Source organism: Mus musculus, chromosome 4 (genome assembly GCF_000001635.26).
Source record: "Mus musculus strain C57BL/6J chromosome 4, GRCm38.p6 C57BL/6J".
In the NCBI taxonomy this organism is placed as follows: Eukaryota; Metazoa; Chordata; class Mammalia; order Rodentia; family Muridae; genus Mus; species Mus musculus.
Genome location: NC_000070.6, coordinates 131694090 through 131712543, shown reverse-complemented (window position 1 = coordinate 131712543; position 18454 = coordinate 131694090). Strand labels below are relative to the sequence as shown.

The following is an 18454-nucleotide window of genomic DNA, read 5'->3' as shown; positions in this document are numbered from 1 at the left end:
CATCTTGGAGGGGGTCCTTGTTCAGTATCACCCATCCACATAGACATGTCACCCGGTGTGGTCATTATGGAAGCCTTCTATTGCTATGTTTTCCTGTCATGTCTAGATGACACTATCCAGCAGCAGGTAGCCTGGCCCTCTGGCTCTTACAGTCTTTCTGTCTTCCTCTTCCAGGTTGCTCCTGAGCCTTAGGGGTAGTGGCTACATTGTTAATACATTGTTAATACATTGTTACCACTGGTCCACAGTCACTTACTCTGTGTTTTGACTAATTGTGGGTCTCTGTAATAGTCTCCATCTGCTTGGAAAAGGATGAGGGGTTAGAACTGCATTGCCTGGCTGAGCTCACCCGATTCCTTTAAGGGCTCATTTTTGAAAGGATGAAACTAAAGTGACTAAAAGCAGATGAGCAGGGACTAAGACGTTCGGTGTGGGAGAGGCTGTGAGTAGAAGGTACAGCAAGAGACAGCAAGGGATGGGGTTTGCTGGGGCCATAGAATTGTTCTTTCACCTATGATGGTTATCACAAATGTATACATGCATCAGAAACACTTGGAACTGGACACCCCGAGAGTCAATTTTACTGCTCAGTGGAAAATAAGTATTCTACAGAAGATATGTTCTGTTCCTGGGAGCTCTCAATCAGACAGAGGCAGGGCTGTGGTCAGCCAGGTCCTGCTAGCTTCCATGCCCGGTTTCATAATCATTACACTCTGGCCTCTGCAGCTCCAAGTCCTTCCCTCTTGGTTCTAGAAGTTTCTAGCTGTAGGGTTGTAGCTGCCACCTGGGGCAGAGACTGGAGAGCGATGTCAGAAGAGATGGGCAAGTCTTGGAAAATTTGCCTGTCTCATCATCTCCCCAGCTGTCAGTGATGCTTGATAAATACAAGTTATAGAGGATTCAGATTGTATGTGCTGGCTGGCTCCTGGCTCCTCTGTGCCCCAAAGGCCACCCAGGACAGCCAGACCTCATGGAGGCCTCCTCCTGATTGCTGGTACAAGCCTTTCAAATGTGCCTGGGGGCTAGGAAGATAAATTGGTGGGGCCTCTGCAGGGCAGTTTGACTCCAAGTACTAAGAGCTTGGGTCTCTAGAGAGGCATTTCCTGGAAAGGGCAAAATAACTGTGTTTCTGGGCAGCCAGTACATTCCTCTTCTGGAAAATTGCCCTGAATATGTGCTGCCTTGGGGCTGCTTGATCTGAGGGTCTCTGTGTCTCCATCACCACTGCTGTTTGGTATGGGCTTACATCAATTCACTAGGGCGTCTCTGAATGAAGAGCAGAGAGGCCACAAATAGATGAACACTGGTGTCAAAATTATGCCAGGACAATATCCAAAGTAGGGTGGAGCTAGGATTTTGCTATGGGCCTGCAGGGTTGCAGGGGCCAGAGTATACCAGGGTCAGGGGGTCTAGCTAGGCACTGGATACTGAAGACTGCAAGAGAAGAGAGCTCATTTTGGCTGGTGCACTCCAGATCTTTGTCCAACTGTTAGAGCCCTAAGGAAGCTGACTACTATCTCTAAAATGTCATCTTTCACCCAGGTGCCTTCGCTTCAAACTTGTAATCCCAGCACATGGGGGACCCAGGAAAGAGGCCGGCCTGGGCTGTGTTATGAGTTCTTAGCCAATCAGCATCCATAGTGTAATTTGGTTGCAAAAAGACCAAAGGGAATACACTAGACTAGATCTCATCCACACACCCACACGTGCATGCGCACCCACACGCATATGTCACCATGTCGTGGGAACTAGCACTATGTACCACAGTCAGTGTTTGAGGTCTGCCAGGGTCCCTTTGCTATAGACTATGTCTCCAGGATCTGGCTCTAGGCAGGAGTTCTGTGGACAATGGATAAACTGGGCATGCTGCTCCCCTCTCTCATTGGTCCACCGGTATGCTGCTCCCATCTCTCATTGGTCCACCGGTATGCTGCTCCCATCTCTCATTGGCCCACCAGTATGCTGCTCCCCTCTCTCATTGGTCCACCGGTATGTTGCTCCTCTCTCTCAGGTAACTGCCATCATCTCATTTTGCAAATGAGGAAAGTGAAGATGGGCAAATAACCTGTTTTACTGAGGCTGCGACTCCCACCTCAGGTGTCCTGAACTCTGTCTCTGTATGAGGACCGATCTGATCAGGGAAGACCCTGAACTGAGGACAGAGTGGAGTCCTGGGATCCAGCCTAGAGCAGAAACTGTTCACAGGCGTCTGGTCTTCCTGCCCTGGTGGAGGGAGGGGTGGGTGTGTACATGTACATGCACATGCTGAGACGGGAGTAAGGGATTGTACGGGAAGGTCTCCTCTATAACTCCCTCCCTTGGGGTGTGGGGGAGAGAGGCACCACAGAGGATCAGCATCCCGAAGCTCATTTGCTCCAATTTCATGATTCTTTAGGTCTTTTTTCTTGCTTGACAAGTATAGATTGGGAGATAATCAGAAGATCAATCTTTCTCTCTCTCTCTCTTTTTTTTTTCCAAGTTCGCTAGCCTCACTGCTTATCTCGGTTGACAACGTTCATGGCCTCTGCTGGATGGCTCCCATAGTCGAGTTGGTGCTTACAGAGGCTTTCTGGCATGGAGGTGAGGCTAGGAGTTTCTTCTTCCCCTGGCTTGGGGAGAGAGTGGCAGAGTGGACAGGTTGTAGCCATGGAGCTTGCAAGGCTGCAGGCGGTGCTTCTCTTGGTCACATTGAAGCCAGTATATAGGGCATATGCTCTCAGGACCTCTGCCCCCTCACGCTGTTCTCTTTGTCCAAGGACCCTGGGGTGCTGCCTGCTGCCTGCGAATAGATGGCTGGTTGTGTGAGAGCATTGGTTTGTGGATGTGCAGTTTCAGATAGATCTAAAGAGAAGCTGTCTTAGAACTCAGGCTGAGAACATTCTGGCTTGCACACATCTGTTCCCATCTGAGCCTTGGGGCACAGGAATCACTCATTGTAGTGACTGGGGAGGAATGAGCAGGTCATTTGGATAGACAGTGAAATGAAAGACAGAGGAAGGACCTGGGCAATTGGAGGGTGCCAGTCATTTTAAGGAGCAAAAGAACAAACATGATGCCATCTCTGCTGTGAGCTACACAACTGTGTAGACATTTAATGTTAACTTGGCATGACCAAGAATCACTTGCAGAAATTGTCCACATTGGATTGGGCTCTGAGCGTGTCCCAGGGGATTTTTTTAATGAAGTCAATTGATGTGTGACGATCCATCCTACTGTGGGTGGCACCATTCCCTAGACAGGATCCCGAGCTGTCTAAGAATGGAAAAATGTAACTAAGAACAAGAAAGCAAGCAAACGAGGGAGTATGAATATATCGATTTTCTCTCTGGTCTTGGCTGGGGCTGCAATGTGACCAGCTGTTTGAAGTTCCCATCCTGGCTTCCCTACAATGAATGATGGATTGTAAGCTGAAGCGACCTTTTCTCTCTTCAACCGCTTTTGTCATGGCATCTTGTCACAGCAGCAGAAACTCAACCATAACAGCACTTTACACACACTAAGTTCCTTCAGTGCCAGCCTAACCCTGTGGGGTAGGCGCCAGTGGGGTGATATCACTTGCTGTGTTGTTCTAGAAGATGAACTAGATGCGGGGCAACTGATGCTTTGTTGGACTTTTAGCATGCATAGCCTCTATTTTCTGCTTTTCTAATAGAAATTAAAACTCGTTTTGATTAAATTTCTAAGTTTTATTACTCTCTAGGTGTCAAATAGAGCACATAGAAACAAGGATCCACTTCATGCTGCCTGCTTACAGTTTTTGAGAATGGAGAAAAATTAAGGATTTCTCATTGAAGAACCACAACTAAGAAGTAAGCCGACCTGTGCTTAGTTGTATAAAATCGAGACTTCCCCTCTCTGGACCTCGGTTTCCTTCTGTGAGTAGCAGAGATATAGTCTGTATGTAACAAGGACTGGCCCAACCCTGGGACATGGCATCTTCTCTGCTAGTTCCCTGTCTGTGCCTGGCCCATTGTGCCACATTGAAGAGCAAAACCTTTCTTGTCTGCACCCCTCTTCTTACAGCCTGAGACACTTTAGCTTCCACTTGGAGTGTTTCAGGACCAAAGAAGTAGCCTCCTTCATAAAGACTGGGCATCAGCCAGATGAGGTCTTGTAGGTAATAAAGCTTCATGCAGGCCCAAGTAAAATCATATGTAAGATGTGGGTGACCCACATAGAGTGACCCACATCTGGCTCTCCTCATGGTCTACCATTGGGCATTGCTGCCTCTTTCTGAGCTAATGAGACCCAGGCTCAGAAAGGTTGGCACTGCCTTTCATCAAACGGGAGGGAAGGGCTGAGTAGAGCCTGAAGGGGGGCTGCTGTTGTCTCTACCTCTCCTGACCTGAGAGTTCTTGGGGAGCAGAGCCCATAACTGCCCATTTCTGGTCATTACCAGCAAGAGTACCAAGGCCTACCTGGGAGATGGAGGGAGGAGGGTGTCTTCTGCACACCGGATTCCGTGGAAGGAAGGAAGATTCTCAGCCTAAGCATAAGGAGGCCAAATGGTGTCCAGATTCAGCTTCCCATTTGTCAGCGTGACTGTGGGCACAGCACCTTCCCTCCCTGTGCCTCTGTTTCCCCAGCTACAAAATGGAAGCACCAGGGCCTTGCCTGCATTCTTTGGATTGCTAGGTTGAATTCCATGGTCTCTATAGTGCTAGCAGCAGACACCTTCTCTTTCCTGGAGTTGAATTTTCCAGAACCTCTAACAGCAGGGCCATCAGCCTCACTTCTACCTTCTGGTATTGTCTCTCTTCATCCCCAAAGGTGGTATGAGGTATTCAGGGACTCTCAGTCCAGGGCGTCCAGGGCGAGCTTATTCCTGGAGTCTGCACTATGACAAGTAGATGATAACATTGCCCGCCCCCATGGTAAATATAAAGGATTTTATTGATCCAAGATCTATTTATAATTATATATCTATATCTATTATCTGTTTCTAGACCATCCATAGTTTACATCTATATTGTCTATACTTATTCCTCTTCTATCATCTTTATCTTGAGAGGTCCTCTAAGAAATAAAAACCTTGGGAATGGAAAAGTTTTGGTTTCCCAGAGAAGAAGATTAGGCTCCTCAGAGGGAGCTATTGAAAATGAGCTGTTGATCACTGATGGCTCTGACCAAGGGAGGATAAGCTCAGAGCTAAGTCAGTTCCTGGAATTTCCTCATGGCTTCACCGAATATAGTGAAACTATCGTAGCAGACAATCAGAAACTGACCCATGTAACTTACCAGGCACCCACCATTGAAGTTGTAGATTACCTAACCTTTGCTAAAACTCCCCTAGTTTTATAAAAGGCTTGGGTGCCTTTCTCTGGGGTCGCCATTTTGATGAACGGTTGACCCCTACATGCTGGTAATTTCTGCAGATAAATGCTCGTTGCCTTTGCATACTATTTGAGTCTGGGGTCTTCCTTCAGTGATTCTGGGACCCCAACAATCTATATAATCTTTAGCTCTTTCATCTCACAAGATCACATGAATTGTAAAGACAAATGCTAACGTTCAAATGGCCTTTCACTTGCCTCAGATTCATTGGTAACTGCCCCATCTATTCAGTTCATGGAGAAGAAGGAATTAGGGTAAGAGAAAGTTCTAGAAACACAGGGGTGGGAGGGCTTATTTCCATCTCTACTACCACAGTAGCTACAATCCCTGGTCCCTGTTAATTTCTTCTTGCAGGGTTGCGTTAAGCCTGTAGATCAGTGTGGGGGAATTGCTCTTGTAATCCATGAACATGGTACGCCTTTCTTCTGGACAGGGCTTTGCTTTCTATCATTACTTTTGTTGTAGTGCTTGCTTTGTGGGTCCTGCACACATTAAAAAAAATTGATGTCTAAAGGTTTCTCACTTTGAGAGATAGTCTAATCTGTCTTGCTTTCAAAATTCTGACTTCTAGGTGGTCATTGTAGTCGTCAGAGAGTTTTGTGTGATGAGCCTGTCGCCTAGGGCTCTGCAAGAAGTTCTTGGCTCTGGGAGCCATTTCCATGGATGGATTGGCATTTCCTAGACAGCAGTTATTTACTCAAGCTTTAGTGTTTCTGTGCTTCCATATGAATTTGAACACTTTTCCCCTCTACTTCTGTGAAGACTGTCGCTGGGATTTTGATTGGGACTGCAATCAAATCTTTAGATGACCATTTTCACAATATTGATTCTGCTACTCAGGGACACGAGAGATCTTTCCATCTTCTCATGCCTTCCTAGGAAAAAGAAATCAGGGAAATATTCTGATTCAAAATAGTCTAAGAAATACCTTGGAACAAACTTAACTGAAGATCGAAAGACCTCTATAACATCATCTTTAAAACTCTGAAGAAACACACACACACACACACACACACACACACACACACACACACACACACGCACACGCACATGCACATGCATACAAACATGCACACAAACATGCATGCATGCACACACACGCACATGTGCACATGTGTGCACACACACACACATGCAAACACACAAACAGAGCTGGGCCTTTTGAATAGTTAAGAGTAGTGAGATAAGGGGAGGTAATGAGGTAATCTTTATTTAGTTCCACAACTTGGCAGAAGTGCCTTCAGTGTTTTTCTATAAACAATAATGTTAGCTCTAATTTTTCAAATTACTTGTGTGTGTATGCACAAGTGTCTGTGCGTGTGCGTGTGTGTGTGTGTACAACCAGAAGCAGTTGGCTCTCTCCTCCCACAGTGTGAGCTCTCTGGATGGAACTCAGGTTGTTAGCCCTGGCAGCAAGAACCTTCACCTGCTGCGCCTTCTTGCCTGCCACAGCTCTGAGTTTTCTGTAGGTGCTTTTTACCAAGTTCGTTCGTTGTTTGTTGAGAATTTTAAAAATGATTTTGAGTAAATATTTAATGAATTAATAGTATTGTTCCAGAGTTTTGGAGCTGGGTGTTGAATCGGGCTTTGTGCATATGAGGCAAATATTCTACTACTGGTCTATAGTCCAGCCCTGGAAAATATTGATTGTCAAATGTCTTTTCTGTATCCATGAGTATATGATCTTGCATTTAGTTTAGTGTTGAGAACTTATATATATGTTTACAAAATGTTCACAAAGAATATTAATATTTGAGTCTCTTTGCTTCTTTTCTTTTTTGTCATATACACACACACATATATATCATACACACACATAATATATATATATTGCTATGTAGCCCAGGTTAGCCCCACAAGCCTCCTGAGTACTGGGTACTAGTGTGGCTTTATATATTTTTCATGTTTTTTTTCCCTCTCATGGTAATATTGACCCCATAAAGCATGCCAGGAAATCTTTACTCCCTTCTAAATTCTGGAATTGGTATTACTCTGTCCCTTTGATGTTGGTAGAATTTGCCAGTAAAACTGTTTGTTCCTGGAACTTTCTTTTTTGGGGAGGCTTTTTTTTTCAACTCTAAATTTAATTTCTTAATAGCTGTAGGGCTACTCGGGTCATCAATTTCTTCTCCAGTGAACCTGGGTACTTTGTGTCTTTCAAGGACTCGGTCAGTTTTATTGAAGTTGTCAGATTTATGGGTTTGGGATTATTCATAGCACACATTCGTTCTCATTTAGTATCTGTGGGGCCGAGCGGTTTCACTGGCGATGGTGTTGATTCTGTTGTCTCCTTTTTCTTCGTTAGTCTGGAATTAGATATATCAATTTTATTGACATTTTCAGTATGCAAAGTCTCGGTTGTGTTTCCCCCCCCCTCTGGTTTTTGTGTTTCTATTTTCATCTCTTATCTTTACCATCTCCGTCTTCCTGAACTCACTGGCTTTTATTTTGTCTTCTGTTCTCAACTTTCTTGTGCAAAATTTTAGATAACTGATTTGAGACCTTTTCCCCCCATAATGCAGCGTACCCTACACACAACATAGCTACACAGCTGCACACTACACAGCTACACACAGCATAGCTACACAGCTACACACTACACAGCTACACTCTGTGCTTAATTTTACTTTATCTTTAAAACTTTGCTTTTATTTATTTATTTTCCTGAGTCAGGGCCTTGCTATGTAGCCTTGGCTGGTCTTGAACTTTTAATCCTCCTGCCTCAATTTCCTGAATGCTAGGACCAGGAAATATGCATGCATGCATGCATGCGTGCATGCATGTGTGTGTGTGACCATCCCTGGCTTTAATTTTACTTTTGTTAAATTAAAACTGTTTTTTTCTTATTTTTTAAATTTATTTATTTATTTAATGTATGTGAGTACATTGTCACTCTCTTCAGACACACCAGAAGAGGGCATCAGATCCTATTACAGATGGTTGTGAGCCACCATGTGGTTGCTGGGAATTGAACTTGGGACCTCTGGAAGAGCAGTCAGTGCTCTTTACCCTGCTGAGCCATCTCTCCAGCCCCAAAATAAAAATGTTTTAAAAACTTGTCTTTTGATGTTTTTTTCGAGACAGCATCTCATTATGAAGGCCAAATTCAGCTGGACTAATGGATTCTCCTGTCTCTGCTTCCAATGAGCCAGGATGGGGGGCATGCACCACCGTGCCCAGCTAGGAGTCCTTGGTGATTTGTAGGCTAAGAGCTATATAGTTAACCTTCCCAATATTTGAAACTCATCATATATTTTTAAATTAAAAATTGCATTTATCTGTGCGCGCGCGCGCGCGCGCGCGCGCGTGTGTGTGTGTGTGTGTGTGTGTGTGTGTGTGTGTGTGTGTGTGCAAGCATGCCATGTCATGGCTCCCTTATGGAGGTCATAGGACAGCTTGTGGGAGTTGTTTCTCCCTTTCCACCATGTGAATCCTAGGGATTGAACTCAGGTCTTCAGGCTTGGCAGTAAGCACCTTCCTGTACCTGCAGAACAGTCTTAGTCACTGTTCTGTGTTCTGAGGAGATGCCATGACCAAGGTAACTTATAAAAGAAACCATTTTATTGGGGGCTTGATTACAAATTTAGAGAGTTAGTTCATTATCATTATGGTGGGGAGTATGGGGTCCTGTGGTGGCCTATGGTGGCAAGCAGGGAGTGGAGAAATAGCTGAGAGCTCACATCTGGTGTATAAGTTACAGGCAGAGAGAGAGACTAGGTTGTGGTGTTGGCTTTTAAAAATCTGAAATCTCACCCCCACCCCCAGTGACACACCTCCTCCAATAAGGCCATGCCTTTTAATCCTTCCCAAACAGTTCCACTAACTGGGGACCAAGCATTCAAACACATGAGCATATGCTGTTCATTTTCATTCAAACCACCACATTCCACTAGGCTTGTAGCCACATCATGATGCAGAATGCATTCAGTCCAACTTCACAAGTCCCCATAGGCTATCAGAGTGTCACTTTTTAAAAGTCTCTTTTGAGACTCAAGGCAATCTCTTATCTTTAACTCTCTAGAAAATAAAAAAGCAGGTCACATACTTTGAACATACAATGGCACAGAATAGATATTACCATTTCAAAAGTGAGAAATAAAGCATCCTAAGGAAATATTGGACCAGAGGAATACTGAAACCCAGCAGGACAAACTCCAACCTCTGTCTTAGATGGCTCTGCTAATCTTCAGTTCCCTCCAGCTTGGTCGACTGCAACCCTCTTTTCTCCCGCGGGCTGTTTGCACTCCCCAAGTGCATCTCTCTCTGGTTAGGTATCACAAACCTCTGGTGTCCCCGACATCATAGGGTCTCCACTCCAATTCAGGCTTCACTTTCACAGCTTCACACAATGACCTCTCCATGCAAGGATCTCTTGCCATATACTGGGCCTCATATACTGGCTCTCCTTAACCATGGAGAAAGAGTCCACAACTCCTTTCCTTTATCTTTTTTTTTTCTTTTTTCTTTTTTGACTCTAAAACCATGTGGCCAAAGCTGCCAGTTCTGCTGTCTGCTGAGGCTGGAAACTGGTCCCCTCCAAGATGGAAATTTGCATAAGCTTTGGCTTGTTGGTTTCCTTTGCTGCATACGCTTTCCTTTCTAGGAGTTGCAGGATTGACTGGGTGAGGTTTTACAGAGGGTACAACTCTCTTTATTGCATTTAGCATCAGGCTTTACTTTAAACTCATCATCTCCTTGTGCACAAGACTTGGCTCCAATGTGTATTTTCCAGCGCTCTTTTCTCCTCAAATTGTACATTTTGTATTTCTTTTTGCCTTGCTTGCTCATCTCCATTATAGATCGGCACAACAGTGCTCACTGATAACCACTTGACAGTCAATACTATACTGTTCTGAAATCTCCTCTGCTAACAACATTAATTCAAAGCTCTTCAATTTAGTCCAGGTGGGTTTTTAGGACAAAGGCAGGAAGCAACCACACTCTTTGCCAAAATGTCACAAGAAGAGTCTCCAGTATTCTCCTTCTCCCAAACCTCTTGAACCAGTCCACATTGTTCTCAGCAACTGTCTTCCATGTTTCTACTAGGCTGGTCCATTAAACCCCGATTAAAGCATTTAATCACGTTTCTAGTTCAAAGCCTCCAAGTCTCCCACATTTTTTCAATAAGCATGGTCAGGCCTGTTATAGCAAAAACCCCACTCTTGGTACCAACTTCTGTCTTAGTTACTGTTTATTGCTGTGAAGAAATACTACAACCAAGGCAACATTTACAGGAAAGCATTTAATTGGGAGAATTGTTTATAGTTTCAGAAAGTTAGTTCATACTCATTATGGTGGGGAACATGGCAGCAGGCAAGCAGACAGGCATTGGCTGGAGAAGTAGTTGAGATGTCATATTTGATCCTCAAGTTCCAGAAAGGGAGGGGGAGGGAGGGGGAAGAGGAGAGGGAGAGGGAGAGAGGGAGAGGGAGACTAGAATGGGCGTCTTAAACCTTAAAACCTGCCCCTATGACACACCTCCTCCAACAAGGCCATACCTTATAACCCTTCCCAAGCAGTTCTACTCACTGGGAAGCAAGCATTAACACATATAAGCTTATAGGGATTGTTCTGATTTAAACCACCACACGAGCTGAGCCATCTCATGGGTCCTCTTTTTTTTTTAACTTTATTGATTCATTGTGAATTTCACATCATGCACTCCAGTCCCACTCATCTCCCCCTCCACTTCATAGTCACCCTGCGCCCTGTGACATCCTCCCACAAAAGAAAAGATGCAATAAAAAAAAAAATCTTGTCATGGAAGCTATGGTGTGTCACAGTGTGTCACACAGTCTTTCCTTCTGTCCAAACATCTTTATTTGCATGTTCATTGCAGTGAGTCATTGGTCTGGTTTGAGTCCACTGGCTTCTGCTACACCATCAATACTGGGGCCACTCTTGGACTCCTCTCAGATATTCTGTTGTTGCTTTGTATCATGGAGATCCTGCAGCTTTGGAACTGCAGGATTGATGGGTGCTCTTTTTAATTTTTATTTTAAAAAATTTGTTCCATTTGTGTGTGTGTGTGTATACCATTGTGTGTGTGTGTATTTATGTGCATGCAGTGCCTGTGAAGGTTGGAATAAGAAATCAGATCCCACATAACTGGAATTACACTGCTGTAAGTTGTCATGTGGATGCTGGGACCCAAAACTGAGCCCTCTGTCAGGGCTCTTAACTGCTGTGCTATCCCTCTAGTCTCTTATGTTTTATTGAAGTGTGTGTGCGTGTATGTATGTATGTGGTGTGTGTATGTGTCTCTGTGTGTGTGTATGTGTGCACAGTGTGCACACATAAATGTGCAGGGCACATGTGCATACCTCAAAAGTCAAAGACTTTATTCCCTTGGGGCAGGCATCTCGCTGAAACTGGAACTAAGTAACTAGCAAGCCCAGAGACCCTCCTATCCCTGTCTGCCATAGTGCCAGAGTCACAATGCAGGTAGTCATGCTTCACTTTATATGTCCATGGTGAGGATTTGAACTTAGGTCCCCCTGCTTCTGTAGCAAGCACTCTCTCCCGATGAGCCATCTCTCCTCCTGTCCATATATATCTTGTTGTTGATTCATAGTCTAGTTCTATGGTGGTCAAAGGACATACTCTGTGTTCTCTCCCTTATTTTAGGTTTGCTCCTTTGCTTTGTGATCAGGGATACAGTGTTATACAGTGTCTCCTGACAAGCGTTCCAAGTGCATTTAAAGTGACATTTCCAGCCGTTATTGGACACAGTGTTGCTCTGCACAGTGATTGGTCCTCCTGGTGGGTGGAGAGAGGTTTATCTTTGAAGATTTTTTTTTTTTGGCTTGCTTTGTCAATTAGAGAGAGAGGAGTGCTGAGGTCTCTCTTTCTGAGGTGTTGATTTCTCCTACAGTTCTAGAAATCTGTCTCATCTATTTGAAGCCCTGTGTTGGCCCCACACATCCAAGGCTGTCAAGTCTTCTTGGTAAACCAGTCCTCTGCTCACTATCTTGGCACTTTCCTTTCTCTCTGGTGTCTTTTTTTTTTTTTCCTGACATTTTCTTTGGATATCAATGGCACCTCTAACTTACTTTTCTCTTTCCTTTATTTTTATTTTTTTAAATTTGAGACAGATTCTTAACTATGGCACTTTGTCTGGCTCAGACTCACGGAAATCCTCCTGTCTCTTCATTCCAAACGTTGGGATCAAAGGCATGCCCCAGCCTTTCTTTTGATTATTATGTGTATAGTGTAATAAGAAACTTCAACATACCATTATAAAAAATACATTTCTTACAGACACCATATAATTGGCTCATTTTTATTTGTTTGTTTGTTTATTTATCAGTTGAGGGTCTTTCTACATAGCCTGGCTGTTCTGGAACTCACCATGTAGATGAAGCTGGCCTCAAACTGACGAGATTCTCCAACCCCTGCCTCCTGAGTGCTTGTAGTAAAGGTGTGTACTCACAAACCTGGGGCTCTTTTATTTTATTTTTTTTAAAATATATAATCTAGTCTGTTCTTTTAAACATTATACATTTTCTTTTATTATTTTATCTGTATGAGTTTTTTGCCTACATGTGCAGGTGTGTACCACGTGCATAGCAGGGTCCACGGAAGTCAGAAGATGGAGTTTAATCCCCCTGGAACTGGAGCTACAGATAGTGAGCTGGGAAGCATGTAGGTGCTGGGAATCGAACCACAGTCCTCTGGGAGAGCAACAAGTACTCTTAACTGCTGAGCCATCTTTCCAGTCCAAATCTGTTTTTTAAATAATGTGCTTAGGCTCTTTGAACTTAATTTAATAATTGATATAGCTGGATTTAAGACTATTGGATTGGTTAATTTTCTCACCAGTGTGACAAAGTATCTTCTAGAAGGCATGGACACAAGGAAGAGTTTATTCCAGGCGATACATATATACACTATCACCAGTCTATTTAAAATCAGTATTTTATTCCTTAATTTAAATTTGAAAGCTTTACAATCTCATGAGTTCTTTCTCTTCTTTCCTCTGTGGTACTGTTGTCAAATGATTTATAAATTTGTACATTGACAATCTGCTGGATATCAAAGTTTTACTTTGAGCTCTGTTTTAGTTAAGGTTTCTATTCCTGCACAAACATCATGACCAAGAAGCAAGTTGGGGAGGAAAGGGTTTATTCGGCTTACACTTCCATACTGCTGTTCATCACTAAAGGAAGTCAGAACTGGAACTCAAGCAGGTCAAGAAGCAGGAGCTGATGCAGAGGCCATGGAGGGATGTTCCTTACTGGCTTGCTTCCCCTGGCTTGCTCAGCCTGTTCGCTTATAGAACCCAAGACTGCCAGCCTAGGGATGACACCACCCACAATAGCTGAGCCTCCCCCCCTTGATCACTAATTGAGAAAATGACCCACAGCCGGATCTCATGGAGGCATTTCCTCAACTGAAGCTCCTTTCTCTGTGATAACTCCAGCCTGTGTCCAGTTGACACACAGAACCAGCCAGTATGAACTCTTCCCTATATTTCAAGTGCGCATGATTTTCACACAGCTGTTTATCTGTCTGTCTCTCTTCTTTCCTGTTGCAGTTTGCAAACACTACGAATATCACCTCAAAGGTGGGTGTGTTGGCCTCAATGGCAATAAAGGAGGTCGTGGGATTCTTGTAGCTCAGTTACACTTGATTATGCAATCCTCCTGCCTCAGCTTCATGAATGCTGGGCTTACAGGCATGGCCATTATGGCCAGCTTTGATGAGATCTTAGAGAGGCACAGCCTACTAATAGGGAGTCCTTAGGTCACTGGAGGCATAAAGTTGGTAGAGGCATACAGGAGCCTCTACCACACTCTTTGAACTTTCAACTTCTAAAACTGTGAGACATACCCATTTTGTTTATAAAGTTACCTTGCCTCGAGCATTTCATTAGAGTGATGAAAACCAGACACATAATCTCCAAGGCTCTCTCTCAGTTCCTCACTCTACAGTTTCCCTTCCAGCTGAAGAGTTCCCCTCTGGCACTTGTTTTGAGGAGGTCTGTGACAAGCTCCCTCAGAGCTCCTTCTGAGCCCGTGTTTATTTTGTCTTCACTCCTGAAGAATGCTTTTCACCCTTCAGGAACAAATTATTCTAGACATTCTGTGTTGACAGTTATTTTCTTTCCATGCCTTAAAAATCTTCCGCTGTCTCCTGGCTCTCTGGGTTCTGGGTTCTGGTTAGAATTTCACAATCGTTTCCCCGGTGAATGGAACGTGCTGTTCTTTTCTTTGGCTGTTTTAAAGATTTTTTTTTAATAAAACGTTTGATCTTAAGCACTTTGATCACAATATGTCCAGGAATGATTTTCTTTTTCTTTTTTTTTTTTTTTTTCAGGAATGATTTTCTTCTGGTTTCTTTTTTAGGCTGGGATTGCTTAGCTTTCAAATCCCGAAAATGACATCTTTCCCCAAATTTGGGGAGTTTTTAGCCATCAGGTCTTCAGATAAGCTTTTGCATCAGGCTGTTATCCTCCCGGGAGTCCCCAAAGCACAAATAGAAGGCTTATCCTTTCTGTTAGTTTGAGACAAGGTTGTGGTATGCGTCCTAGACTGGGTTTGAACTCATTAAACAAACTCTGAAACCTCCTGCCTCCATGTTCTGAGTCGGGGGAATTGCAGATATGGCTTGTCTTGAGTGGGACAATGTTAGATTTTCTTTCAAAGGGATAAAAATATTTTATTTTGTTTTTAATGTGTGTGTGTGCATGTGTGTGTATATGTGTGTGCATATGTGTGTCCATGGAGGTCAGAAGGGGACCTCAGATCACCTGGAGCTGGACTTACAGTAGCTGTGAGTTGCCTTGTGGGTACTCAGAACTGGACCCTGGTCCTCTGCAAGACCAGTAAGCGTTCTTAACCCTGAGCCAACTCTCCGGGCCCAGTGCTGGACTTTCAACACTGCCCAGTCTCCTGAGGTCCCATGTATTATTTGTCATCTCTTGTTCAAATTGAATAATTTTCTATTTATCTCCAAGCTCTCTGACTCATCCCTCTGTTGTGTGGTTCTTTACTGAGTCCTATGTGGTGAACATTTAAATTTTAGATTTTTTTTTTAGTTCAGCTTTCCAGCTTTCATTTGTTTCTTTGCTAACAGCATGTGCTGCTTTGTTGAAAATTTCTACTTGTTTTAAGAACATTTGCCTTTATCTCATGGAACATTAAATATATATATATATATATATTTTTTGACAATTTCAATGCTTCTGTTATCTGGTTATCTTTTCCGTCATATGTTGATATTTCCTGCTTTTTTTGCATATTGAACAGTTTGGATTCTACTCAGGACATTTTGAAATGTTGGGTTCTGTTAATATTTTGTGAAGAATGCTCTTGCTTTCTCCCACTGCTCTTAGCAAGCATTCGACTTATAGGCTGTGAGCTCTGACCCAGCCTCTGTGAGCTGTGGCTTCAGTTTCTGCTCAGGCTTCAGGATCTCAGCGGTAACACTGCGGAGTTGTAAAGTGTGTCCCAGAACACACTGCGCTGGGATTTAGCACTTCAAGCCTCTGCCCACTGGCGGGCTGCTCCTGTGTGCAGCTCGACGGTGGACTCAGGTCTTCACACAAGCCAACACACAGGCTTCTCAGCTTCCTCTTGCCCAGTTCTCACCAACACTCTCTGGCTCTCAAGGTCTCCTGTGCATCCCCAGGACTCAATTTGGAACGCCCACTGTCTCTTCTAACCTGTCTTGCATTGGTTAAGGCAGGTTTTGTAGCCAAGTGTATTGTCATCGGGCTAGAACCCAGCGGCAAGGTCACGTGGTAGAGCAGTCATGGAGTGAGGGATGGGAACACACTGCAGACTCAGAACTGACCTCTGAACACTCCGGACCTCAGAGGCCCCTCCAGTTTATGGCATCACCTTCTCTCCTTTAGTGCCTTGTAAACCTGTTGGAGTTTCATCTCACCCACCGTCAAAAGTCCAGCAGACACCGGTAGAGCGCAGAGATTCCCAGGCTTGGGGGTGGGGTGGGGCGGCCTCCTGACTGTAGCTTCCTGCGCCCTGTGGTTTTTATTTCCTGTTTAGTTTTGCCCATCACCTCTTCATGCCTGCGCTGTTCTCCCTAGCTCCAGCCACCCCCACACCGAGCTTAGGGCTTGTGTTTACATAATCAAAACATCTGCCTTGCTTGACTGAGCCGGAGTCATCTATTCTGAGCTTCTTCTACTCTGTAGTGTTATAAAATTCTGTGCGGAGCCTCCGCCCCGGCCCCAGCATCCCGTTAGCTCAGCAAGGCTCAGAGGTGGTGTAAACTACCGGGTTAGTAAAAGAACAAACGTTAGATAAATGGTTTGAACATCCACCCCGCACCAACTCCTTCTTCCTTGACCATTATGATGTGTCTTTCCCCTGGAGCACTCGTTCTGAACCTTTAGCGTTGACTGACCTTTTCCCAAGGGTTGCATATCAGATACCCTGCATATCAGATATTTACATTATGATTCATAACAGTAGCAAGATTACAGTTATGAAGTAGCAGTGAAATAATTTTATGGTTGAGGGGTCACCACAACATGAGGAACTGTATTAAAGGGTCGCAGCATTAGGAAGGTTGAGAACCACTGCCCTAAAGTATCTGTGAGCATCTCACTGCCTGCAGAGTTGGGAGGCCATGCGGCTTGCAGGTGACTGTGCAGGGCAAATCAAAGCAGCAAGCTTCTGGTATTTGATTCAATCTCTCCTTTCCAGATCCCACCCTCCTAGGTGACCCTGAAATTACTCTCCAAACAGACATCAGAGAGAGGCACTTCTAATGGCTTCTCCAGAACGGCGGGCTCTGACTGATCAGTCTTGGGGGTCTGGGACACATGGTCAGCTTAGTTACTCTGTGACTGGTAGAGGCTGTTCCAAAAACGGGACTACACGCGGACTGGGTTCTCTGCCTCAGTTTCCATACCTGGGGAGGGAGGGTTTCTAGTGATTTTTATTTTTTGGAGTCAGGGTCTCATGTCACTCCAGCTAGCCTTGAGATCAATATATAGCTAAGGATGGCTGCTGTCCCAGCACTCAGGATCTGGTCCTACTTGCCTCCACATGTACCACCCAGATCAGTTAGTTTTTCCTTATTTAATCTTTTAATGTGTACATACACATTTTATCTTGGTTTCAGGCCCTGACACATATGTCCTACCTTCAAGGACCTCACAGTGAAGAAGGCTGGCTGATCATGCTACAGGTTACCGGGCATGGTCTTTTCTTTATCTGGACCTTTGACCCTCGACCCACAAGCAAAGGTGAGCCTGAAAGGTCATTCACAGAGTGGGGCATGGCTGTACCTAACAGGGAATCCCGCAGCCTGTATAGGCCTCGCCATACTTTTGCAGGTTCCGGTGACTGACTTCCAGGCTAGCGTTCTGGGGGATACTGGAAAGAAGACCATTTTCTCTCCAGTGGAGATTGCTAATCAAACTATGCAGCTTCTCTGGGGAAGATGACTCTGTCAGGTTTGATTGGAGCTGTGGGCCCTGATGCCCAACCTGACAGCCCTGATAGGCTGAGGGCCTGCTCTCTAGAAGCAAGAGGAACGAATGTTACCTTCCATGCCTTACCTCTTGCTCAGGCTGAGTCCTACCAAGCCTGATAAGAGAGCTGTCCCGGGAGGTGAACCGGGAGAATTTCAAGAAAATGGTGAGATTTTGGCAATTTGGGTACCTCAAGTTAGATTGGCCTAGCAAGTTATTAAGAATCTACCAATCACATCTGGACCTTGGCTTGTTTGTGTCTCTTTGTAGCTTTCCGCTCAGACCACTAGAGGGCGTCGGGGATGGCTTAGTCTGTAAAGTGTTTACCAGGCTTAAAGACCCCCAGTGGTAAACCCTTGTAACCTCAGTATTGAAGAGGATGAGACAGGGGCATCCCCAAGGCTTGCTGGGTAGCTCACTGTGCAAACTCTAGGCTAGTAAGCAGCTCATCTTAGAAAATGGCAGGTGATGTCAGAGAAAAGATACTTAAGGTTTGTCCTCTAGCTTTACAGACACACACACACACACACACACACACACACTCCACGTGTGTATACCTGGAAACACAAGTGCACACTCACACAAAGTAGTAAGAGAGAGATTCAAACACTGAGCAATCAAAAGGGAGACTATGGGATGGTGGGAATGTGTGTCAGAAATGAGCTTTTTCCATTC

General features: G+C 44.5%; 1 long non-coding RNA gene across 1 annotated transcript; it reads left to right on the top strand.

Annotated features, from left to right (window-relative positions):
- Window positions 1-2003: 2003 nt before the first annotated feature.
- Window positions 2004-18022, top strand: Gm42321 (predicted gene, 42321). The gene is made up of 5 exons (NR_166702.1): window positions 2004-2097; window positions 2480-2580; window positions 3701-3875; window positions 17428-17551; window positions 17642-18022. It is a non-coding gene; the product is annotated as a predicted gene, 42321 (long non-coding RNA).
- Window positions 18023-18454: the final 432 nt, after the last annotated feature.